The sequence below is a fragment of the Miscanthus floridulus genome, chromosome 2 (assembly GCF_019320115.1).
Source record: "Miscanthus floridulus cultivar M001 chromosome 2, ASM1932011v1, whole genome shotgun sequence".
NCBI classification, from domain to species: domain Eukaryota; kingdom Viridiplantae; phylum Streptophyta; class Magnoliopsida; order Poales; family Poaceae; genus Miscanthus; species Miscanthus floridulus.
In genome coordinates this window covers 35,713,625-35,720,007 of record NC_089581.1, presented here as the reverse complement: position 1 = coordinate 35,720,007, position 6,383 = coordinate 35,713,625, and the positions used below count along the sequence as shown (strand labels likewise).

Below are 6,383 nucleotides of genomic sequence, written 5' to 3'. Positions count from 1 at the left end.
GAGTGTGGGGGTAGGGTTCGGGCTCCGGCAGTGGCCGAGCGTGGGCGAGCGGCGGCGGCAGCTCTCGTGCACTTAGGGAGAAAGAGTGGCGGCGGTGGCTCCCGTGCCCAGCGCGCGGCTCCCGTGCCGAGTCGGGGAGAAAGGTTCGGGCGGGGGGCAGTGGGCGAGGGGGCAGTGGGCGAGATGGGCTAATTTGGGCTTATTTTGACCTCTAGACTCCAGAATCCAGAATTCAGAATGGGTAACTTTTCCAAAAAAAATCTAGGGTTGTGTTTAGATCCATTTCCCAGAATGCTGGGCCAAATCCAGAATATTTTGGGTTTGAGGAGGAACTAAACAGGGCCTAAATGGAGGTACAGAATGACAATCTCTGAGCCTAATGGATTCCATAATTCAGAGAATACTGATATTTCGGCAACTGAGAAAACAAGAGTTTTACAATGAAAGAAGCACCTGCATTGTCGTTGCTATTTTACAGTGAAGAAGCTGATGACCAGGGCTGCTTGCTTGGTAAGCCGCACGGGGGACATACATGCCGACGGCCACGGGAGTTACACTGAAACATCTATCCATATAATCAGATGGCTCTGCCGCACTGGGAAAAAATGAACTTTGGTTGGTGACTTTGTAACAGTACTACACCCGATGATCTGATGTTTCTTTTGCTTCGGGTGACTTAGTGCAACGCCATCCTAGAAAAATCCTTTGGATTACCAAAAAGGAAAATTACCTAGCTGCCTCAAGATTCATGCAAAATCTGTCCCATGCTGATGTGGAGGACAAGATGCCAAGGACTGGAAATTTCACTAAGTCCGGGTGAACTGTTTCTGTTCATGATTTTAAGAATTAGAAGCTACAGCATGAACCATGTAAACTACAGCTGGTGGTCCAGTTGTTGATGCATGCATCAATTGTTATGTACATTAGCAGCATTGTTAAGCACAGGCACCATGTGTGGTTGGAAGAAAGTTTATCCTTGAACCAAAGGCCCTTAGAATTAGGGTAAAGTCCAATTTACACCCTCCAACTTTCACCAAAGTCCGGATTTCAACCTCGAACTTCAAAACCGGATAACTTTGGCCCTCTAACTCTGGAAACCGTTCAATTTTCAACCTTCTGGGCGGTTTTGCGGGTGAACAGTAACTTTTGATATTTTTTGGTGGCGCGAAATTTTATATTATTTTTTCAAGCATCTTAACATCCTCAAATGAAAAAACTCAAAACTACAAAGCTGTAGATCTCGTCGAGGTCTATAATTTACATATAAAAATTATCTTCATCCAACATCGTATTGAAGGGTTTTATATTTTTTGAAATTTGAGTCTCATCACGCGACAAAATATGGTGCTGAAATTTTATATTATTTTTTCGAGCATCTTACTGTCCTCAAATGAAAAAACTCAAAACTACAGAGTTGTAGATCTCATCGAGGTCTACAATTTACATATAAAAATTATCTTCATCCGACATCGTATTGAAGGGTTTTCTATTTTTTGAAATTTGAGTCTTATCACGCGACAAATTGATTGGGCTGCCAGAATAGCCCGATTCCACATTAGTAAAGTTACAGAATAGAGGCAGCTGTTTGTTTCATAGTTTCCTTTTTGTTATTCTTGTGAGCTATGATATTTATGTTCTTCATTGATGCTTTACATTGTCTGGTGCTTCCTTGTAAGCACAACAACTAATTGTGCAACAAAGTGAGAAGATTTGTGCAATCTTGATGAAGCAAATATACCGTCCAAATGAAAGGTTCCATAAGGTCTACAAATCACCCCATTGTGACTGAAGGCAGATAAAGCTCCTTCACAAACTGAATTATTCAGTTCAGCAAGGAAAGAAAACCGCGATTGTCATTCTTTGATAAGATAACTACTACACTCATCCAAATATGATAAGCATACTGGAAATTCATGAACCTCAATTGATAGGAATGTGAAGGAAGGACCCAAACCTGTTATTGCGAAGTCGGCAAGCCCTGTAATGAAAGCAAATTACTGTCAGTAATACAGACATAGCTGCAACTGGGAGTTTCATCATAGACAATTAGGTCCCGTTTGGCCGGGCTCCGGTTATACACTGTAGCAACACTGTAGCTGGAGCCACGGGAGCCGAAAAAACGAGCTTCTCCGGCTCCGGTGGTGTCAGTAAGAGAGAAAAGGAGGAGAGAAAAAATGGCTTCGGTGAATAGTGCAGCTACAGTGATTCAGCAGCAGGAGCCGGAGCTGCCCAGAGCCCGGCCAAACGGGGCTAGACGTAGCAACTGAAACTAGCTTATTTGTTGCCCATATGCATGCCAGCATGCGTCAGTTGTACCATAATTCATAGTCTCACATATGCATACATGAAGAGAGAATTAATCCTAGACTTTTCATGCCCACGGAACATAACAACTCTAGTGATGCCATTGTCACGGAAATGATGCAGTTCGAGCTCCTCGATCGTCATGGGGCACTGTACGGGAGAACAGAGAGCCAAGTGAAGTACTCGAGGCAAAGGCGCCACAGACGCTGTTTGGCTCGATCTGCGCATGCCTGAGCAGGAGGTCGTGCAAAGTTTTTAGAGACGACCCGAGCAAACCAATCCAGAGAACTACATCCGTGTACAAATATGTTGTTAAGTTCAGGCATAAATATCACCATTCAAGTAAGAAACATTGAAAATAAGAGGATTCATCTCAACCCGAGAACAGTACATCAAGCAAGTCAACATCAATTAAATCTTATGCAGTTATACTGAACACACAAGTCCTAATCATCTTTGAAGGAAAAACAGCAGATAGCTGTTAATCACACCATACAAATCAGTTGAATGCCTAGACATGTCCGTGATACTTCACTGAGCAACAACGCAAGTGGCAATAACAAGTATCTAAATCTAAAAGTTAAATCCTCTAAAAAGCAGTTCAGAGGCCAGCTTGCCCCAATCCTAGGATTCAGGAGTTTTCACATTCCTCAGCCTGCTGGAGCGCCGGACTGGGGTCATCGCCTCGTCCTCCTTGTTTCCCTGTGTAGTGAGATCAAGGTCGGTACAAGTTAAACACAAAGCCAGACCATAAAACAAGCAAAATGAACAACTGAATGATAAATACCAATTGCAGCTTACCTTCTTGGCAGGGATCTTCTGATATGTGGTGAAACTACCATAAGATGATGTGGATTGAGCTGTGGAATCCCTCCTCGACACTTGGTATTCCTCACCCTTGGTATTCCTCCTCCTGCCAAGCCCAGATGACAAGCTGCTGCTATACTGTGACGGGCCAGAGCCACCAAGTCTCTCAGTTTCTTCTAGGCCAGGACTACGAAACAGTGAACCCTTGGCAACAACATGCCCCTGGCTACTTCCTGAGCCAGAAAGACTTTCAGCCTGCTCAACTTGCTCAACCTGCTCAACTTGTTCAATCTGCTCAACTTGCTCAGCCTTCTCAACTTGCTCAGCTGGTTCACTGGAGGCAACACGAGCTTGCTTCTGCCTCATGTAAAGGTATGCCAGAGCAGCAGGAACAATAATGGCAGCAAGAGCGGCACCAATTGCAGCCGGATTTGATATTTTGTCCAAGTAACTTGGCCAAATATCTGATCCCAACTTCTTACCATGGTGAGCTTCCTGATCCTCCTTGCCATCAGCATGATCACCCTCTGAGTCCTCAGTCTGAACATCTTGCTGCAAGGAAACCTCGTCAATGCCCTCTGCTTGTTCAGGCTCGGAAGTGGATTGAGAAGGAATATCTGAATTCTGAATGAAGGCTGCCGTCTCTTCTCCACTACTACCAGACACTTCTTCGGCCATCTCAGCATTGAGCACCTCTACTACTGCATCAACATTTACCTCCTCCATGGCACTTGGTACCCCAGATACATCTTCCTGTTCCATTTCAATATCATCAATAGGTTCTGCATCACGGTCACCGTATGTTGCCAGTTCATCTAACATCAGGCTCTGCAATCATCTCAGTATTACTTTCTGAAACAACCTCCTGAATCCCCAACTCCTTCTCCAAACTGATTGGGCTTGTCTGAGCAGCACTGAAGTAGAAACCAACAGCATAATCTGCATCTACATCTGCAGCAGCAGCACTCAAATTGGCAGATAAGTGCGGACCAAAGACGTCTCGATCTTGGTAAGATGCAATAGCCTCCCAGTAGGACGTGACAAAGTCCAACGAACTGCTAGACCATTGCTTCAGCCTAGCAGCCAACTCCACAGGATGCAATTCTTGAACTGAAAGAAAGTCTGACACCTTCGACAGGGAGGTGTTCAGCATGACCGGATGACCCGGCGGCGGTGGCACACAGACAAACGCTGCAGCCATCAACAGAACCAGAGCGAGGGGAGCAAGCAGGAACCTCATCGATGACCTCTTCTTCTTGGGACGAGCTCGCGCGGGGCTCGCTGCAGGTTCCTGCTCAGGTATCAACACGCCACCAGCTCGCGGGGACTCCTTCCCCTCCGGTGTCAGGACCCGGGCTAGTGGCGAATCCAGCGCGGGCTGCGGCAGCAGGACGCCATCCAGGGCCGGAGCAGCCGAGGTCTCCTCCTCCGAGGAATCATCTGGCTGCTCTTCCACGGATACTTCCTCCTCCTCCGTGGTGGTTGCAGTGTCGACCTCCTCACTGCTGCTCTCGGAGGCGAATCTGTCCTCGAGACCCCGCACACTGCCACCGCCATGGCGATAAATCTCGAGGTGGCGGTTCGGCTGGTAGCGCAGGTAGCGAGGCCTCGGGGAGAGGTAGTTCGTCTTGGGGTCGTACGGCGCTGCCACGGCCTCCGCGTCCGCCGAAGCCGCCGCGTGGTGGTCGTTATTGGAGACGGGATTCTCGACCATCACGGCGGCCTCGTCGCCTCCGAACGACCGGCGGGCGCCGCGCGAGACGACCGGCCCAGACGCCCCGTCGAGCGAGAGCCGCAGACGCCTCGGCGCGCCCAGAGCCTCGTCGGGCGGCGGCGGATGCGGCCCCCTGGGCTTGCTGCTGCTGTGCGCGAGGTCGAGTGGCGACGAGGGGACGGGGTCGTTGTTGCGCTCCCCGAGGACCTTCTTCCTCGGCGTGGCCGACGGCGCGACGGCCTTGGAGGCGGCGGAGATGGTGGGCGCCATGAAGCTCTTGGCGACACCGCCGCCTCCGGCGCAACCAACACTGGAGCGGACCTTGTGCGTCCTCGCGCTCGCGGCCGCGTCCCGCGGGTCGTTCTCCTTCTCAGCGCCCCAGGTCCGCGGCGAGGCGCGGCCGCTGTTCTTCCAAACGGAGGAACTCCTCTGCGGCGAATCTGCAAAGTAAATCACCGGAGAAAATCTGTAAGGACCCGGCAGATGCAGGAAAAGAAAGAGGAACGTCGGCAGATCACGTCCAAAAAGAGGAAACAATACCGGGTGGGGACGCGGCGGGCCTGAAGGGGATGGAGTCGGCGCTCCTCCTGAGGCCGCAGCACGGCCTCGCCGGCGGGCCCGGGGACGGGGATCTGGCCGCCGCAATCGACATCCGCCTGGCGGCTGCGTTCGATTTGGGAAGAATGCTGAGTTGTGGACTGCGGTGGGGAGAACCGGAACTGGGAGACGGCGGAGATTTTAGCGTGGAGAGGAGGGGGATGGGGGATCTGTTTCCCGATGTGACGGGAGAAGGCTAGCTGGCTCTTTATACTGTGCATGTCTATCCGTCCGGCCTTGTGACCGTTGGGGATTTGTGTTCGATGGACGCGCGTCGCTTCTGCTCTGTGCTCTGCTCTCCATTGCCCGTTGGATGCCCTGGTGGCTGCTGCCAGGCGGGCCAGGCTCAGACGCTCAAGCAGTCGACCGTTGCGGCGTTGCCACCTGCCCGCAAGCCGCAGGTAGGCCTATTTGGATCATGGGAAGACAATCATAATGAAATCTGGTAATGGTTTGAGTTAAACGGCCTGTTCGCTGGTTGGTTTCTGGGCTGGTTTGGGCTGGCTGGTGCTGATTTGTTGTGAGAGAAAAATACTGTTGGTTGGCTGGTTTGGGCTGGCTGAAACCAACAAGCGAACAGGCTGAAAACCGGATTTACTGGTTTGGTTTTCTATTTGATCTATATGGTTTGGTTAGAAAATTCTAATGAACTCGATCGGTTTGGAGTAGTCAGCTAGTAGGAAACCAGAAAAACAAGGAACCTTTATTGCTTTAGATGCCTTACAAAAGAAAACATGTAATGGAAGAATGGAAAGAAATAATAATTCTACGAGGCCTATGGTGAAACCACGTTACTAAGGCATACCCTTTTTTTATTAAAGGAGCATGATCAACAGCTTTATTATCATGTAGTTTCGCGGATGATAATTTATGTTTTTACTGTATCCCTCATCCAAGAAAGGAAGAATACTAAAGTTTTTTAGATTTTTGTTAAGGTTTCATTTACGCCTAATCCATATCG

The 6,383-nt window shown here is 49.4% G+C and overlaps 1 pseudogene; it reads right to left on the bottom strand.

Annotated features, from left to right (window-relative positions):
* Positions 1-2,692: 2,692 nt before the first annotated feature.
* On the bottom strand, positions 2,693-5,584 carry LOC136538446 (uncharacterized; annotated as a pseudogene).
* Between the last annotated feature and the right edge of the window lie 799 nt (positions 5,585-6,383).